At 43.5% G+C, this 18,898-nt stretch overlaps 1 protein-coding gene across 2 annotated transcripts in view; it reads right to left on the reverse strand.

The window, feature by feature from the left end:
* The window catches only part of JAK2 (Janus kinase 2), a 112,222-nt gene extending 99,260 nt beyond the window's left edge, over positions 1–12,962 (reverse strand). Inside the window, exons 1-2 of one of the 2 annotated variants that reach the window (XM_080669931.1) lie at positions 12,453–12,962; positions 11,999–12,080 (exon numbers count right to left, since the gene is read on the reverse strand). The gene's annotated coding sequence lies outside the window, so the exon portion shown is untranslated. The remainder of the gene's footprint in view (positions 1–11,998; positions 12,081–12,452) is intronic. The other variant, XM_080669930.1, reaches the window with a different exon arrangement.
* Between the last annotated feature and the right edge of the window lie 5,936 nt (positions 12,963–18,898).

Consider the following 18,898-nt stretch of genomic DNA (forward strand, 5'->3'; position numbering starts at 1 on the left):
CTGGAGAGGCAGGCACCCTAGATGTAACTTTACAGAAATACATCATAATCTGTCTGACTTTTTTGCTTTTTCATTTCTCTAAAAATGTTTCTACATGGTACCAATTTTTCTTCTACCATTTGCTTTAGTTTCAGTGCCTGTATCATAGAAAGATCCATGTCATAAAAGAAGTCAAAAGCTGTCATGTATAATCAGAACCCTTCTGCCAGATTGTCTAATGTCAACTTATTTTCTGGCACTGCTTCTTCTACAGCTTCTTCCTCATCATATGGCACTGGTTCTGAAGCATTCATCTACATCAAGTCATCTTCTGTTAATTCCTCTGGTGTGGTGCCTATTAGCTCTTGAATTTCTCCAAGATCCACATCTTAAAACCCATCACCCCTGCCCCCTTTTTGCCATATCCACAATTTCTTTCATGATTTTCTTCACTGGCTTTGTCATAAATCTTATGAATTCATGAACAACATCTGGACAGAGTTTTCTCCAGCAGGAATTTATTATTTCAGCTTGATGACTTTTACAGTTTTTTCTATAACAACGATGGCATCTTCAGTGATGTATAATCCTTCCAAACTTTCATGATGTTCTATCAGGGTTCTCTTCCATAGTGTTGACAATCCCTTCCATAATACTCATGTGTAATGAACCTTAAAAGTCCTTATGACCCCTTAATCTAGAGGCTAAATTACAAACAATGTGGTTGAGGGCAAATAGACCATTTCGATGCCTTTAGTGTTGAATTCATGAGGTTCTAGGTGACCAAGGGCATTGTCCAGTATCAAAAGAACTTTAAAAGAACTCTTACTGGCAAGATACTTCCTGACTTCAGGAACAAAGCATCCAAAAAACCAATCCAGAAAAAGGGTTCTTGTTGTCCAGGTTTTCTTGTACAACTGAAAGACTGGCAGCTATGTTTTTTCTTTTCTCTTCAAGTCTCCGGGCTTAGCAGCTTTATAGATAAGGGCAGTCCTGATCATAAATCTTAGTGCATTTGCACAGAACAGTAGTTAGCCTAGCCTGAAAGCCTGGTGCTCATTTCCCTTCCTTAACTAATAAATGTCCTTTGGCATTTTCCAGAATAGGGCACTTTTGTCTATATTAAAAACCTGTTCAGGCAGATATCCTTCTCCTCAATGATTTTCTTAATAACATCCAGAAATTCGTTTGCTGCTTCTTATTTGGCAGAAGCTGTTTCTCCTGTTATCTTGACATTTTTTACACCAAATCTCTTTCTAAAATTATCAAAACCTTCCTTTGCTGGCATTAAATTCTCCAGCATTAGATTCTTTACCTTAATTTTGCTTTAAGTTTTCATATGATGACTTAACTTTTTTTGGAATTATATTACAGTCCATAGTTATGTCTTTCTTATAACAGGCCTGCACCTACATAAAAGGCACATTTTCTATATGAGATAAAATGGTAGTTAGCAAAAAGTACATGGTTTTCACACCTGCTGGCATAGCTTCAGTAACAGCTTCAAGAATGTTTTCTTTTTTTTACAGTGGTCCTTGTGCTGGGTTCATTTTTCTTGAAATGATGGGCAACTGTAGCTGCATACCTCAATCTGTGGTACATGTCAAGTAAGTCAACTTCTTGTGAGGAGCATTTCCAACATGGCACTTTGTATGGGTCCCCCAGTGTTATTCAAGGTTCACAGTATTGCAGTAAACAATGAAAAATAGGCAAGAACCACAAGAGATCACTTTGCAATATACAATTTACTGGAAAGATGAACTGCTTACATGCAGATAATTAGTATCACAGCATTCTAAGCAGATACAACACTTGAGCTCACTGCAATAGCAACAGGAGGTAGTTATGAAATTATTATAGTAGTACAGTAAGTACTATAGTTAATTTTATGCAGTTATAATTTAATACTGTGTCTTTCTATTATTTACATTTATCTCAGCAGCAAATGATGCCATGTATAGGCTGTGTTTGTGTGCCTTAGTTTTGATAAATTTTAAGTTTTTATAACAGATTTGTGTATATTTCATTGCTGTCATAAAATGATAAGATAGTATCTACATATATGTGTGCATTCATGACATACCTTTTTCTTAATTTATTCAATATTTAAGCTACACGGTTCTTCTGCAAGTTTTTCAAATTATCACATATCTCCAAAAATTTGAAAAAAATTTATTGAAAGAAATCTACCTATAAGTGGACCCACCCAGTTCAAATCAGTGTTGTTCAAGGGTCAATTGTACTTAATGAATGTTGAAGAAACGGCTGGCTTCTTCTAGCTGCCTTTATAATTAAGAGAGTAGAGAGATGAACTAAAGAATGAGCTATTCACTTTTTGAATGGAATTTCAAGAAATGTAAAGGGCTCAGAACAGTCTTTTTAGCCAGCAAAGTGTTCTTGAAGTAAGAAAGGATCTCAGAGCAAAGAACAATCTAGACTGGGAATGTAAGATTCATTGCTAAAACCTCAGCAAGATCTAAGTCAGTACCTCATAGATTCTCTCAGACACAAAATGATCCACAGCAGCCTCACAGAGAGCCTAAAATATGAAAAAGATTGCTGTAAGAGATTTGTGAGTATAGCTTTTGTCTAATGGAGTCAATTAATACACAGGCAATCCACAAAAATTTTAAAGGAGTTATATTAGCTTAGAATGAAAGGGACAGTAACTACCTATACTAATAAAAGGGTAATATGCTAATTAGACTGGGAGACCTTCCATATGTCCTTTGGGACAAAGCCATGGTGGCGGGGCCAAGGCAGAGGTGGTTAGGGGCAATCAGGCCAGGAGGGGAGGGCAGTTGGGGGTGAGCAGGCCGGCGGGGGGGGGGGGGGGCAGTTGGGGGTGAGCAGGCCAGCAGACAGAGTGGTTAGGAGCGATCAGGCAGGCAGGCAGGTGAGCAGTTAGGAGTCAGTGGTCCCGGACTGCGAGGGTGATGTCCGACTGCCAGTTTAGGCCTGATCCTAGGGGTCCCAGATTGGAAAGGGTGCAAGCCAGGCTGAGGGACAACCCCCTCCGTGCACAAATTTCATGCATTGGGCCACTAGTATAAAATAAAAGGAGGCTTTGGACACTATAGGCAAGAGGCAAACTCAGATTACTCAGTTGCAAACACAGATAAATTCTTCTGGGGGAAAAAGTATTGTTCAGAAGGTGAGACGAAAGACCAAAAGAAGCAGCCATGGCCCACTAAGATCTAGGAAGTAGGACTGAACTCCAATCAAGAAACGGCCAACATGCACCCAGCCAGGTTTTAGAATTGCTATAGACTGCTGTGTGCCTCCCTTATCTCTCTTTTTGAACAAGAAAGTCTACTGTGGTTAACAGGTGCCTTTCCAATCTCATATGGTAATTATGTGGGGACATATTACTTGTCTCTTCACAGACAAGTAAAGAGCAATCATTCTCAAGAAACCATACCGATCTGTATCTGGACCTGATTTGGATAATAACAGACTGGATTTTGAGCTGATGTCCCCTGATGTCCTATGAATTAGAGGTCTCTGAGGAGGAGGTTAATGTATTTTAAATGTTTTGGGTGTGGAAGGGATGTGAAGTGTGGCAAAAGGGCAAACAATGGCAATAGTATTGTCCAGAAATGGCCATAGCAATATCTCCCATCCAACATGTTATCTTCTACAATGTGACCTTGCCACCCCCTATTAATAAGTGGAGTCTAATCCGCAGACCCCTCCCTCCACCACCATGTTCACCGAAACACTAGCTTTTAAATCCTGACTCACCAAGAAAGTCAACTATCTTGAGGCCTCCACGTTGTAAGGAGGTCCAGGCCACATGTACATGCTCCAGTTAAGAGCCCCGGCTGAGATCTTAGTTAACTGCCAGAATCAGCTATCAGTCATAAGAGTGAAGATACCTTCAAATGATTCCAATCCCCCACCTTCATATTACCCCCAGCAAACAAGTCTTCCCAACTGAGGTCCTAGACATTGTGGAGTAGAAACAAGCCATCACTGGTGTGCCCTATCTGAATTACTGACCCATAATATCTGTGAGTCTAACAAAATAGTTGTTTTACATTAGCAAGTATAGGGGTAGTTATGTCATGCAGCAATAGCAACCAGACTACATACTGATGGAAATGATCTAGTAGAGAGAAAAAATGAGGATACAAGAAAAAGAGGGAGCGGTAGAATGGCAAAGTCCTTGGATGCAAACAGAGATGGATTCCTCTACACAAATGTGGCACTGAGCAGTTCATTCACTGCGAAGGGGAAAAGGGCAGAGTATAAGTACAGACACAGAATGAGGAAGGGGGAATATTGATGGTAGATTGTTATTTAGAAATATAGAGGTAAACACCAGAAGACACTGTTATGAAATTTATATACATTTTACTACATGATTCCACCCTTTTAAAATAAAGTTTTAAAAAAAGATTTATTCCATTCTTCATTATCTAAATAAGGAAAATAGAAGACTCAATGATTACAGGTCTGGCTCAAAATCATACACCACACTGACAGCAGAGTCCGTCCCTGATCCCAATTCCCAAATCATCACATTACCTTTCATATTACAAAAATATTGCCTAGTGGCATTATATTTCATAGTCAGAATTTATTAAAATAAAATAATTTAATAAGCAACAATGAATACCTTATCCCAAAGGGCTGATATCCAAAAATAAGGCTGAAAGATGTCCTTGGGAAAATCAAAATAAGCATTCAAGCAAAACAAATAGCCCATGAACTATCCCAACCTAGTCCACCTCTGTTAGCTATACCACACGGGCTTCAAAAACAGATAATGCTTTCAGTCTCCAAAACTGAACACTTTCAATCATGCTAACTTCAGTTTTAGGTTATCAAAAATTTCTCTTCTTTTTATTTTTTTAAAATTTTTTCTTCACCCAAGGATATGCTTTTTATTGATTTTTTTAATAAAGAGAGGGAGAGCCCTGACCGGTTTGGCTCAGTGGATAGAGCGTCGGCCTGCGGACTGAAGGGTCCCAGGTTCGATTCCGGTCAGGGGCATGTACCTGGGTTGCGGGCACATCCCCAGTGGGGGGTGTGCAGGAGGCAGCTGATCGATGTCTCTCTCATCGATGTTTCTAACTTTCTATCCCTCTCTCTTCCTCTCTGTAAAAAATCAATAAAAAATATATTTAAAAAAAAAATAAAATAAAGAGAGGGAGAGAGAGGAAGAAACAACATGAGAAAGAAACATTGATCAGTTGTCTCCCATTCATGCCCTTATTGGGGATCAAGATGCAACCCAACCCGGGCATGTGCCCTGACTGGAAATCAAACCCATCACCTTTCATACAGATGACACTCCAACCGAGCCACACCAGCCAGGGTAAATTCCTCTTCCTTTTAGAAACTCATCCATTAGCATTTTATTCAGATTTTACCAGTACAATTGCACCCAGAGATCACTTTCGAACCTACTGGATCACTAAATGTCTAATGATAATCACTGAATGTCTACTTACTCAAATAATATAAATGCAGGGCTAATGTCCACAAGGAATAGCAATACCTATGTAGTGTGAAATTGAAGGACACAGAAAAATGACAAACACTCTGTAGAAAATACCTCCCAATCTTTATTATGCCCAAAATTCTCATCATTAGTCCCAGTGATAAGAGCTTTGGATAGAAGTCTCCACTGTTCAGCCAACTGTCAAATCCAAAGATCATCTGTCATACTAGAAAGAACAAAATATTAATAGCAGTTATTTCTGCACTAGAGGCCCAGTGTACAAAATTTGTTTTGGGGGGGGGGGGTGTCCCTCAGCCCAGCCTGCACCCTCTCCAATCTGGGACCCCTCGAGGGATGTCCAACTGCCTGTTTAGGCCCGATCATACCGGGATCGGACCTAAACGGGAAGTCGGACATCCCTCTCACAATCCAGGACTGCTGGCTCCCAATTACTCGCCTGCCTGCCTGCCTGATTGCCCCTAACCACTTCTGCCTGCCAGCCTGATCACCCCCTAACCACTCTCCTGCCAGCCTGATTGATGCCTAACTGCACCCCTGCCAGCCTGTTTGCCCCTAACTGCTCTCCCCTGCAGGCCTGGGTCCCCAACTGCCCTTCCCTGCAGGCCCAGTCATTTCCAACTTCCCTCCTCTGCCAGCCTGGTCACCCCTAACTGCCCTCCCCTGCAGGCTTGATTGCCCCCAACTGCCCTCCCTTGCAGGCCTGGTCCCTCCCAATTTCCCTCCCCTGCTGGCCATCTTGTGTCCACATGGGGGCAGCCATCTTTGACCACCTGGGGGCAGCCATCTTGTGTGTTGGAGTGATGGTCAATTCGCATATTACTCTTTTATTATATAGGAGGATAGAGGCCTGGTGCACGGATGGGGGCCAGCTGATTTGCCCTTAAGGGTGTCCCGGATCAGGGTGGGGGTTCCCTTGGGGTATGGGACCTATGGTGGTTTGCAGGCCGGCCACGCCCCTCAGCAACCCAAGCAGAGACCCTGGTATCTGGGATTTATTTATCTTCTATAATTGAAACTTTGTAGCCTTGAGCGGAGCCAAGCCTCCTGCTTGCTCCGTGGCTGCAGCCATTTTTGTTGGGATTTATTTATCTTCTATCATTGAAACTTTGTAGCCTTGAGTGGAGGCCAAGGTAGGCCAGGGTGTGCGGAAAGCTTGGCTTCCTCCATTGCCGGGGAAACCCAAGCCTCCTGCTCGCTCTGTGGCCGCAGCCATCTTGGTTGGGTTAATTTGCATACTTGCTCCTGATTGGATGGTGGGCATGGCTTGTGTGTGGTGGAGGTATGGTCAATTTGCATGTTACTCTTTTATTAAATAGTATGAGGAAACTATAAGCAATTTTCTTCTTTATTCTGCTTTTCTAGATTTCATACCAGGTAAAATACTAGCACACATTTTTAAGACCTTTTTTCAGTTCTGATTCTTCTCATTTGTTGCCAATAATCAACAACAATCAATATTTTTAATCATTCTCACCTTCTTATCCTACCTATCCCCTTACTTCTCATATTAACTGCTCCTCCTTTGTCTCCTTTGCCAGTTCTCTAATTATAGGCAATTCCCAAGGCTCAATTTTAGGTCTACTGCTCTTTACTCTGAGCACTACAATCCCAGCCTTAAATTTTTCTACCAAGTTCTAGTTATATGCCCCACTGTCTGGCTATCCATTTTCACTTGACTCTCCTACTGTCACCTCAAACTCAACATATACAAAATATAAACCCAGCTTATATCTGTATCTTCTCAACCATCTACTAATACTTTCACACCTATTTCTGTCAATACTGCCATTAATAAAATTGTAGTTATTTCTTTGTCACTAGCTAGCTGAGTAATTTTGGACACACTTAAATCTCTCTGGGTCTCATATTCCTAACGCACAAAATGTATATATTGTGGCCCAGATGTCTTAGAGTTGCAACATTTCATTTCCTCTGTCACAGATCAAAATCTCAAAGTCATCTTTGATTACTCTTCTTCCTCCCTGCTTCCCCCAACCCCGCCCCACATCTTCCTTTCCTATACAATCCATACTGAAATCTTGTGTGACATCTCTCTAGTCTTACCCCAACCAAGTGCAAATCCTCATTACTTTAGGCCTAGATTATTTTCCTACTCTATCACTTCCACATATCACTTCAACACATACTATGCCTCACATTGGAGCCTCTCTGATTTTCCTAAAATACTTCTTTTAGCAAGCTCTTTCTCAATCCAAAATTTTAAAAACTTCTCTGTTACCTAAAGAGCCAAGTACATTTTTCTCATCCCAGCTCTTAAAGGCATCCATAATCTAATTCCAACTTACATTTTCAACCAGATTTCTTACTACTCTCCACACAAACCTTCATTTCAATCAAGTTATTTTATGTAATGTTCTCTGAACATGTCATGCATATTTTGCCTTTACCTCCTATACAAGTTCCTTCCTTTTATGCAAAATCAAATCTTACCTAGATTTGATTCTACCTCCTCTGTGGAGCCTTTTTGCTCACTTGTGGCCTCAAATATCTATAACTTTCATTATTTATCTCCTCAATTACATTTTAAGTCCTTAGTGAAAGGAACCTATTTAATATTTTTCTAAAAGTCTTTTGAACATAGCAATGTACCTTTCACATTGTAAGTATTAATAAGTGTTTGTTTGGTGACTAAAGTTCCTTTTGAATACACAGCACTTACTGAATGCTCCCCATGTACTTAGCACTCTGTGTGTGCTTTTTTTAAAAAATATATTTTTATTGGCCCTAGCCAGTTTGCTCAGTGGATAGAGCATCGGCCTGTGGACTGAAGGGTCCCAGGTTCAATTCCGGTTAAGGGCACATGCCTGGGTTGCGGGCTTGGTCCCTAGTGGGGGTAGTGCAGAAGGCAGCTGATCAGTGATTCTCTCTCATCATTGATGTTTCTACCTCTTTCCCCCAGTGGGGATCGAGCCTGCAACCTGAGCATGTGCCCTGACCAGGAATTGAACCTGGGACCTCCTAGCTCATAGGTCAATGCTCAACCACTGAGTAACACTGGTCGGGCTGTGAGTGTGCTGGTTTAATTCTAGGTATTGTTCATCAAAGCATACACTATCAATTTGAAAAAATATGATTAACTCTAGGGAAATAACTATCAAACAACCAAAGCATGGTATACAAGTAAACTATGCAAAAATAGAAACTATAGAAATACAGAGAAGGGTAAAAGCAATATTTAGTGAAACAGTTTCACAAATGAGATAGAATTTTAACTGGAAGTACAGTGATAATAATAGTAGTAATAATAGTAGTGGTAATAAGTAATTATAGTAATACCTAAAACTTAAGATGTGCTTAATGTGCCAGGCACTGATCTTGAGGACTTTTCATGTATTAACTCAATATTCACTACAAACCTAAGGAAAAAATACTATAATTCTCCTCATTTTTCAGATGAGGAAACTGAAGCCCTGCTCAATTATTCCACATCTAGTAAGCAGTGCAATAGGATACAGAACCGGGCTTGGTAGGAAAAGTATGGAAAACAAGAATGAAAGTTAAAAGGTGGAAATAAGCACAGCTGCTATTAGAAAGTGTGAAAAGCAGCTTGGAAGTCAATAGCAGAGAATGCTTACAGAGGGTCCTTAGACAAAAGAATGAATAAATAGAGCAGGGAATAATGATAGAGTATCTTGAAAGCCAGAAAAAGGAACTTAAATTTAATAGGTATAAAGTGGGAAGCTAGTGAAAATATGGGGCAAGAGAATACCAACAATAAGGCGTAATAGAGTGATATTTTTATTTTTTGTTAATTCTCTCCAGAGGATATTTTTTCCTTTTTTTTTTTTTTTTAAGAGAGAATGGAATAGAGGGGGAGAGACAGAGAAAGAGAGAAACATCGATGTGAGAGAGACACATCGACTGGTTGCCACCTGCACACACCCAGACCAGGACTGGGGATCGAGCCTGCAACTGAAGTACATGCCCTTGACTGGAATTGAACCTGGCACCCTTCAGTCCAAAGGTTGACGCTCTAACCACTGAGCCACTGGCTAGAGCTAAAGTGACATTTTTATTAAAGATAACTAGAAGGAAGAGATGCTGGATTCTGAGAGGTTGCTATGACTTTCAATATTCTAGGCTGAGGAAATGAGTCCTGGGATTCAGGTGGTAAAGTGAGGGAAGCAGAGACAGAGGGACAAAAGAAATATGGACAGGAAATGTTTGATGGGTTAATATGAAAGAGACAGTTTTAAAATGATCCCTAATTTAAATCCTATATAACCAGGAGAGAAGGACATTACAAAGGGATATAAAATAATGATTTTCATTTGAGGGATGTTGAGTATGAGAAGATGATCAAATATACTAGAAAACCAGTACTATGACTAGAATGACAAATGGGCAACAAGATTAGTTTTAAAATGAAAGAAATGAGCAGAAGCTATGAAGATACTGAATAGGAAAGGAACTATATTAAGCCATGACCAGCTGGTAGTAGCCTTGTAGCAACAATTATATCAATAGTTTTGGTGGAGAGGGGATCCATTAGTGACCAACATTTTTAAAATGCAGTTTTTCCATTAACTAAACATTTTTTAAATCAGAAAAGCCAACCAAAAGATAAGGCAGAGGTTCTCAAACTTTCTCCATTTAGGGAGTCCTCAGTCTTAGTAATTTTTTCGTAGGAACCCTAGGCCAAAAGAAATGCTTAAGCAGGTAGGTAGGTTCAAACCATTTAAGTATTAATGTCCTTAAAACTTAGGGCTTGTTGGGCACTGTACAACTTCTCAAACCTTGGAATTAAGTCGGACAGCACATTCTCCTTGCCTGTATCATTAATTTTCATGCAGTATTTGCTTTTTATCACAGCGACCTCTAAAAATACAGCTTTGCAAAGACATGACATTGTAGAAAGGAATGTGTCAATTTAATGTTGAAACCATGAACTACCTCAAACAAATAGTTCAGGCCTGAGTTCACTGGTACTGTGGGGCACCCTCACTCAACGCACAATTTGGGAAACTGGGAGTATAGGAAAGGGGCCTAAAAAGAGACCAAAAAAATGCAATGTGGGAGGAGCAAAAGAAAGTTCTTAGCATAATGAACCACAAGAGGGCAGCACAATAGTTGGTAGGGACAGCACAATGTGGGAGGGGGGTGTCAAGGAGAAGTACAATCTTTCCATAAAAAGACTATAAAGTCCCTTAACCATTTAAAGACCCAAAGGTCCTTTTTGTCCTTATACTAAAGAGGAAGAAATACTGGTCACTGGCAGAACACCTTATGCAGAGTCATTCTGTCCTTCTCTGAGTCTCCTTGGCCTGCTCAGCCATGATAGCAGCCAAGACTTTTATAGTTACCAAGCAATGTACTACTTTGCATGCATAATCTTATTCAATCTTCACAACAACCATAAGAAAAGTGAGGCTCAACGAGATTTTAAAAAATACACCAGGATTCAACCCAGACCTGACTTCAAAGCCAAAGCTGTTTCCTATTCTGCCACAAAAACATCCCATCTTTCAGCAATATAGACAGGTGAAGATAGAGAAAAGATATCAGTTCCCATCCCATACTTGAGACACCTGTCTCAAATCAAACAATGGTCCTTAAATATCCCCCCATACTATTCCTTAAATGGCCTCTTAAAAAAAAACACACACACACAAAACACTATAAACTCCAAACACAGGTCATTCAACTAGAGCAAAAACAAGTATTATATGCTTATATAGTGGAGCTTTCCTATACAGGTGAATACATGTACTATTAAGGCAAGTGTTGGACACATCCAGTTTGCAGATATGTTTATTATACACTAACACATATGTACATATACAAGCAAATGATTCTTGCACTTTAAGTGGTAAAAAGGTGAAGAGGGTGGGGAGAGGGAGACCAAAGGTTGATTATCCATCTTCAGATCTGCTGGGTGTGATATCAGAACATTTGCAGTAGCCCAACAACTCAGTAATACAAATCTATTATGAAACCAAAAGCAATGGTCACCTCTCTTATTCCCACTTCTTGTTTCCTTCTCCACATTTCTCCTTCCCACTATGCATGACACACCTTAGCTGCTTCATTCAGAAGAAAAAAAAAAAAGGAGTTTCTCCTGTCAGATTAATAACCACCGGAAAGCAAACTGGGTAAATTCAACCGACACAGCAAACTTAGGCAGATAAAACCATCCAGGAAGCATTCAATGTGGCAGCAGAAACCCCAGCAAGAACGGCTAACGTGTTCTCTCAATAGGTATCTCTTAGTACTAGAAAATGTTTCTCTTTGAAAGATTAAGACTCTCTGGCTGCTTGAAGAGAACAGGGTAAATGACAATGTTTTTTTCTGCAAAGCCACGTTATACGTATAGTCAGCCGAGAAAGAAACAATGAATGCTTCTTAAAGGATCCCAGAACAATAAACACCCCCCAACATACCCTCCCAGACCAACGTTAAAAGTTCAGCACTGCCATTTTCACAGGAGTAAGAAGCCATGAGTCCTGCCACACGCTTCCCACCTTCCTACGCTCGCACTCGCGGCTCGCCATATCCTCACCTTCCCAGCAGCCAAGATCGCTTACCCACCTTCGCGGGAAGGGGAGGAAGGGCCTCTTGTTCTGCAGAATGAAAACGGTTCACATCTTGTTCCCTTGCCTGTTTCTGAAACCTAAAAAAGAAGAAGAAGTTACTACCGCAGAAATCCAGGGGAAATGCTCGTTCTTCTCTGGGCTGTTTGGATATCTAGAAGATTTTAAAGAGGGTAAGTAAAGGGTGGGCGGTGGGGATCTGGCGTACATGGATACAAATAGCTACAGCAAAACACTCCGTCGTTTCCCTACCAAGAGGAAGATTTTCCTTGCTGTCAAGTTCACTGCCACAAGCAGGGGAGAAAGCGGGGACCAGGTGGGAGGGTGGTGGAGAGACAAGGGCAATAACACCCACCCGCTGCACGGACCGGGCGATGAGGACGCGCCCCCAGACCCCAGGCTGCTCCTACCGGGCGATGAGGAACCGCCCCCAGACCCCAGGCTGCTCCTACCGGGCGCCTCCGGCCGGCCACGGTCTGCGAAGCCCCCGGAGCGGGCACGGGTTCGGGTCCGAGCGTCCGCCAGGCTGGGACCTCCGGATCCCTCCCGTGCGATTGCGGCTCCCACTCACATCCCTCGGCGGCGAGGACCCGGCCTCTCCCAGCGCCGCGGCACAAGCTCTTCTCCCGGACGCGCCGCAAGTCCGGGCCCCACAACAGAGCAGTGGAGGCGGCGGCGCGAACTCCTGAGCGAGCGGTTCTCCTGCCCAGCGGTCAGCGCCCAAGGAGGCCGTTAGCTGCAGGCGCGGCTGCCCCCTTCGGCTCCTCGGCTTCTACTTCCTGCACCCACACCACTCAGCTTCGGCAGCCGGCAGCCGGCAAGCTCGTCACCGCCGTCGTCTCCACCCTCTCCGGGGCCACCCAGTGTCTTCAGAACCGAAGGCGGACACTCGGATTCAGGGCCTTCGGTCAGGCAACCGACTCGCCGCGGACTGAGGCCGGGCCGGGCCGGAGCCGGGCGGGGGCGGGGGCGGGGGCGGGGGCGGGAGCAGGGCCTGGTGCGCGCGCCCGCACTGCGCGTGCGCCGCTCCCCGGGGGCCGCGCGTCTCCCGGTGCGCGCGCCGCGGGGCCGACAGGGGCGAGCCTCGCGGGATCGTGGCCTCCCGTGGCGCGCGCGGAGATTCCCGGGAAGGCCCCTGGGCCTGAGCGGGCGGAGAGGCTGAGCTGGCGGTGGGGGCTCGCGGGGACGGCCTTCCCCAAGATAGGCGTGTGTGTGGCCGCCCACCCGCGGTGGAGGCGGCTGGGAATGAGTCAGCGGGACCGGGAAGGCGCCCCCTGCGCGCAGCCCGACACCGCGCAGACTTTCCCCGCCCGCGCACTGTTGTCTTTTTTCTGCCTCAGCTCCCACGTTCCGGGTGCTGCAAACCTGTGCTTCCCAGTCTTGGCCTCTGGACCGAGGGAAAGTGGCGCCGGGGGTGGTTGGCGCAGCGTGCTCAGCCTTGCAGTTTCTCCCCAATGCAATCCCGAGGGCCTGACTCCCAATTCGTCACCTCTGCTGGGAAGCAGTGCGGGTGGCAGGAAGCTCCCAGCTGCCTGCAGATTGACCACGAGGCCTGGGCGATTGAGTAGAAACAACTTCCACCATCCCAAAGAGCTTCATTCATCTATTCAACAAATATTTACAGAGCACCTCCTAGGTCCCGCCAGGATGCTATGTGAATACTAATTAACTGCATATTCCTTGCGTGCTGGAGCTAGTATTCTGATATAGTGACAAAAAATGCCTTAAACATATAATGTGCAAGTGTATAATTGCCACTAAAAAAAATACTGCAAAGTGAAGGAGTAGAAAGTGAGCAGTCTGTGTGCTATTTCAGTTAGGGTGGTCAGGAAAGACCTCCCAGACTAACTGACATTTCAGCAGAGATCTGAGGCATGAGAATGGGCCAGTCCTGTGATTATCTTGGAAAAGTGTTTCAGGCAGAAGGGCTAGCAAAGAGGCAAAGACCCTCAGAAGGGAATGTGCTTGGCAAGCAAGGACCAGGAAAGAGGTCACTGTGACTGGAGGACAGTGAAGGAGGGGGCAGTGGTAAGAGATGAGGCAAAGACGTAGCCTTTAAGCAAGTGTGTAGGGCCTTTTTCACTTATTATTAGCCCTTTTTCTGTCAAGTGGAAGGAATTGATGCATTCATAGCCCCTGTTTCTCCATACACAAATAATGCTGCCATTCAGGTTTAGCATGTATTAAATGGTTTCTTTAAATAAACCTCACCACAGCAACTCCTGCATTTCTTCTTACATAAGACCCATTGTAAAAGGTCTTTGAGCAAATGATAGCAGGATAGAAAATGACTTGAATTTACACTGACTTCTTTAAAGTAAATAATGAACTAAGGTCCTGTTTTCTCATAAGAGAAAGAGATTATAGGGGAATTGCATTCCTATGGGGAATTGCAATATTGTGATTTATATATACAATATTTGGTGTTTATCATCCACAGCTCCCCAAACCCTTGGAATTTCCTAAGTGTTGAAAGTGATCAAGGTATCTTTTGTTATATTAATAAGGTGACTTTTGGACCCCACCCAGGGATTGGATGGTTACCAAGAGAACCAAACAAATGATTAGACGTAACTTTGAGTCCCAACTACCCCATTTTGGGATAAGGGAAAGGAGCTGGAAATTAAATTCAAGTGCCAATGGTCAATGACTCAGTCAATCATGACTGTGTAATGAAGCCTTCATAAAAACCCAGGAAGACAGCTTGTCCTTTTTCAGAGAACTCTCATGCTGGGGAACTATGCTACTTCCATGTGAGTGCCGCCTTGTAGGGGCCCAAGCTCCACACGGGCAGGAGCTCCTTTATTCAGGACCTAGCCCTAGGTGTCTCTTCATCTGGTTGTAGTCTTTAATATCCTTTTCTAATAAACCGATAATCTAGTCAGTAAAATGTTTCTCTGAGTTCTGTGAGCCATTCTAGCAAATTAATCAGCCCAAGGAGGGGGTTGTGGGAATCTCTGATATATAGCCAGTCAATCAGAAGTCTAGGTAACAACTTGAACTTGAGATTAGCATTCTAAGCTGGATGGGTCTTTGGAACCTCCAATCTATAGTCAGTTGGTCAGAAGCACAGATAAGAGCCTGGGCTTGCTGTTGGCATCTCTAAAGTATGTGTGTGACCCTAGCCAGTTTGGCTCATTGGATAGAGCATTGGCTTGTGGACTCAAGGGTCCCAGGTTAGATTCCGGTCAAGGGCATATACCTTGGTTTCGGGCACATCCCCAGTAGGGGGTGTGCAGGAGGCAACTGATTGATGTTTCTCTCTCGTCGATGTTTCTAACTCTCTCTCCCTCTCCCTTCCTCTCTGTAAAAAATCAATAAAATATATTTTAAAAAATAAAGAAATAAAGTGTGGATGTCAAACCAAGATGGCAGCATAGGTAAACACCTGAACTTGCTGCCTTGCACAACCACTTCAAAACTGCAGCTAAAAGACAAAACCGTTATCATCCAGAACCACGAGAAGGTGGGCTGAGTGGAATTTATACAACTAGAAGGGAAGAGAAAAGCATGCTGAGACTGGGAGGAGGTGCAGAGGTGCGGAAGTGAAATGCAGAGGTACGGAGGTGTGCGCAGAAAAAAGGCTGGCAACTGGATATGCTGTTGTCTTTTTCAGTCGGAGGGAGATACAAGCTCCCAACTGCTCTGAACTCCAGTTCCCGGCAAGACTCTGGGGACCCAGACTCCTACAGAGAGAAACTGGACTGTCTGGCATCAGGCCAGAACACGAGGGTGGCTTTCTCTCAGAGGTGCTTGCAGCGATCATTGTTCCTGCATGGGGCCGCGGAACACAGAGACCCAGGGACCTCTCCGGGGCAGGGCTGATGGTCAGCCATTGCTGTTTGCTCCACCCTGGTGATTCCCTGAGACCCCACCCCACCCAATTTACAACCCCACCCAAACTGTGCACAGAGGCTTTTGCATATGAATGGCCTGGCCTTTTGCAATCTAAAACCTAACAAACTGCAGCTGGGTCAGAGAGCCCCAGAGTTTCCAAAAGAAGGCCCAAGGCTGGACAGCAGCTTGCATTGCTTCACAGCTGGGCCTCATCCGGGCATCTCCAAACCCCAAACAAGAAGGAGGAATCTTCAGATCTCTCTGTACCTCCTGCTGGGTGGCCTCAGGCAGTGGCTGACTTTGCACCTCCTTGGAGATCCAAGAGCCAGTGTACCCAGTGATCAGTGTGAGACCATACCAGATTACAACGCTTCACATCCATAAGAGACACACTCGGGGCAGACTCAGTGAGCGCCAAAGCCCCACTGAAGCAAGTCTTGCCCCATAAGGGTGTCTCCAGCACAGAAGTTCTCCCATTGTAGACACAACTGATCCTCACAGGCCTGGAGGTCAATTCCTCCCAGTGATACCAACAGCAATCAAGGCTTAACTACAACAAGACTGTGCACACAGCCCACAAAGGGGTGCACCAAGAGTGTCCACCTCAGGTAATTAGGGAGGCTGAGCCACTGGGCCCTTTAGGACACCTAGCACACAAGCCACACTATCAACACAGGGAAGCAGCCAAAATGCAGAGACAAAGAAACAGGTCACAAATGAAATAAATGGAGGAAAGCAAACTACTGGATATAGAGTTCAAAACCACGGTTATAAGGTTTCAAGAATCTTCTAGAAACCTCCGAGAAATTTAGTGAGACCCTCAAGGATATGAAAAAGGACCAATCAGAAATTAAGCATACACTGACTAAAATAAAGAATAATATACGGAGATCCAACAGCAGACTAGAGGATTGCAAGAATCAAGTCAAAGATTTGAAATATGAAGAAGCAAAAACACCCAACTGGAAAAGCAAAAAGCAAAAAGAATCCAAAAGTATGAAGATAGTGTAAGGAGCCTCTGGGACAACTTCAAGCGTACCAACATCAGAATTATGAGGGTGCCAGAAGAAGAGAGAGAGCAAGATATTGAAAACCTGTTTGAAGAAATAATGACTGAAAACTTGCCCCACCTGGTGAAAGAAATAGACTTACAAGTCCAGGAAGTGCAGAGAACCCCAAACAAAAGGAATGCAAAGAGGACCACACCAAGACACATCATAATGAAAATGCCAAAGGCACAAGACAAAGAGGGAATATTAAAAGCAGCAAGAGAAAAACAGTTAGTTACCTACAAGGGAGCACCCATATGATTGTCAGCTGATTTCTCAACAGAAACTTTGCAGGCCAGACGGGAGTGGCAAGAAATATTCAAAATGATGAATAGCAAGAACCTACAACCAAGATTACTCTACCCAGCAAAGCTATCATTTAGAATTGAAGGTCAGATAAAGAGCTTCACAGATAAGAAAAACCTAAAGGAGTTCATCACTGCCAAACCAGTATTATATGAAATGCTGAAGGGTATTCTTTAAGAAGAGGAAGAAGAAGAAAAAGGTAAAGATAAAAATTATGAACAACGAAGTGACAACAAATACATATCTATCAACAAGTAAATCTAAAAATCAGGTGAATAAAAAATCTGATGAACAGAATAAACTGGCAAATATAATAGAATCAGGGGCATAGAAAGGGAGTGGACTGACAATTCTTAGGGGGAAGGGGATCTGGGGGGTGCGGGAAGAGACTGGACAAAAATCATACACCTATGGATGAGGACAGTAGGGGGTGGGGTAAGGGCAGAGGTTGGGGTGGGAATATAAAGTGCTGAATGTGGCTTTAATGTCAGGGTTAAAATGAAAAGCATCTGAGCTGTGGAAATAGAAACATTCTCTTTTCTGAGAAAAAAAAATGTCTGTTTTAGAAATCTGAAACAGTGCAGCTACATTCATTGTAGATAAGTGATGTTTCTGTATTTTGCAATGATATTTATTCAACCAGGCATGGTATCTGTTACTGTCCACTGTCTCTTTGCAAGAAAAAGCCATTTGGCACTAGTGAATATGTATTAAGGGTTTCTTGTGGGGAAATGGATTATTTCTTATATTAGAGATTTGTATATGAAAGACATGTGGACAAGGGAAATATATATTCATAGGCTTATCCAATTGAGAGATCAATATACCTATGCAGAGCAATGAAATTACTTGCTTAGTGTCTGTCATTCAGAGAGTGAAAGCCTCTCTTCTCACTAAAATATTAGGATTTTAAGCTAATACTGCCCTGGAATATTTAGCTCTTTTCATTTGTAGAGAATTTTTTAGCTCTTTACGTGATCCCTAGTAGCTAGAGATTTTCTCCCAGGGCAAACATTTTAGAAAGTTTGCCCTGTCCTATATAATAAAACCTTAATATGCAAATCGACCAAACAGCAGACTGGTCACTATGATGCGCACTGACCACCAGAGGGCAGACGCTCAATGCAGGAGCTGCCCCCTGGTGGTCAGTGCACTCTCATAGGGGGAGCACCACTCAGCCAGAAGCAGGGCTCACAGCTGGCGAGCGCAGCGGTGGTGGCGGGAACCTCTCCTGCCTCTGTGGCAGCGCTAAGGACCCCTCGGGGGATGTCCAACTGCCAACTTAGGCCTGCGGACATCCCCCGAGGGGTTCCAGACTGTGAGAGGGTGCAGGCCGGGCTGAGGGACACCCCCCTCCAGTGCACGAATGTTGTGCACCGGGCCTCTAGTTCTTTGATAAAGACAAAAGAGTATACAAAAAAAATTGACCAAGTCTTTCACAACCTTCTTTTACACAATATGGAGAAACAAGAAATGTGGGTTGAATGATAACACATTTAGATTAAAAACTGATTGTATGGCCCATTTCTAAAAATAAAAATTAGCAGGTAATTAATTGTCAACTATGGGGAAGTATGTAGTGTATGCAGCAAAATTCTGTCCTTCCACTGCAGTAGAACCTGGCAGCAGTGGTTCTTGACTGCCACTCCCCAAACCCATACCTGCAAAAAAACTGTGACCAGCCCTGGCCAAGTGGCTCAGTTGGT

Source organism: Plecotus auritus (assembly GCF_963455305.1).
Source record: "Plecotus auritus genome assembly, chromosome: 5".
Classification (NCBI taxonomy): domain Eukaryota; kingdom Metazoa; phylum Chordata; class Mammalia; order Chiroptera; family Vespertilionidae; genus Plecotus; species Plecotus auritus.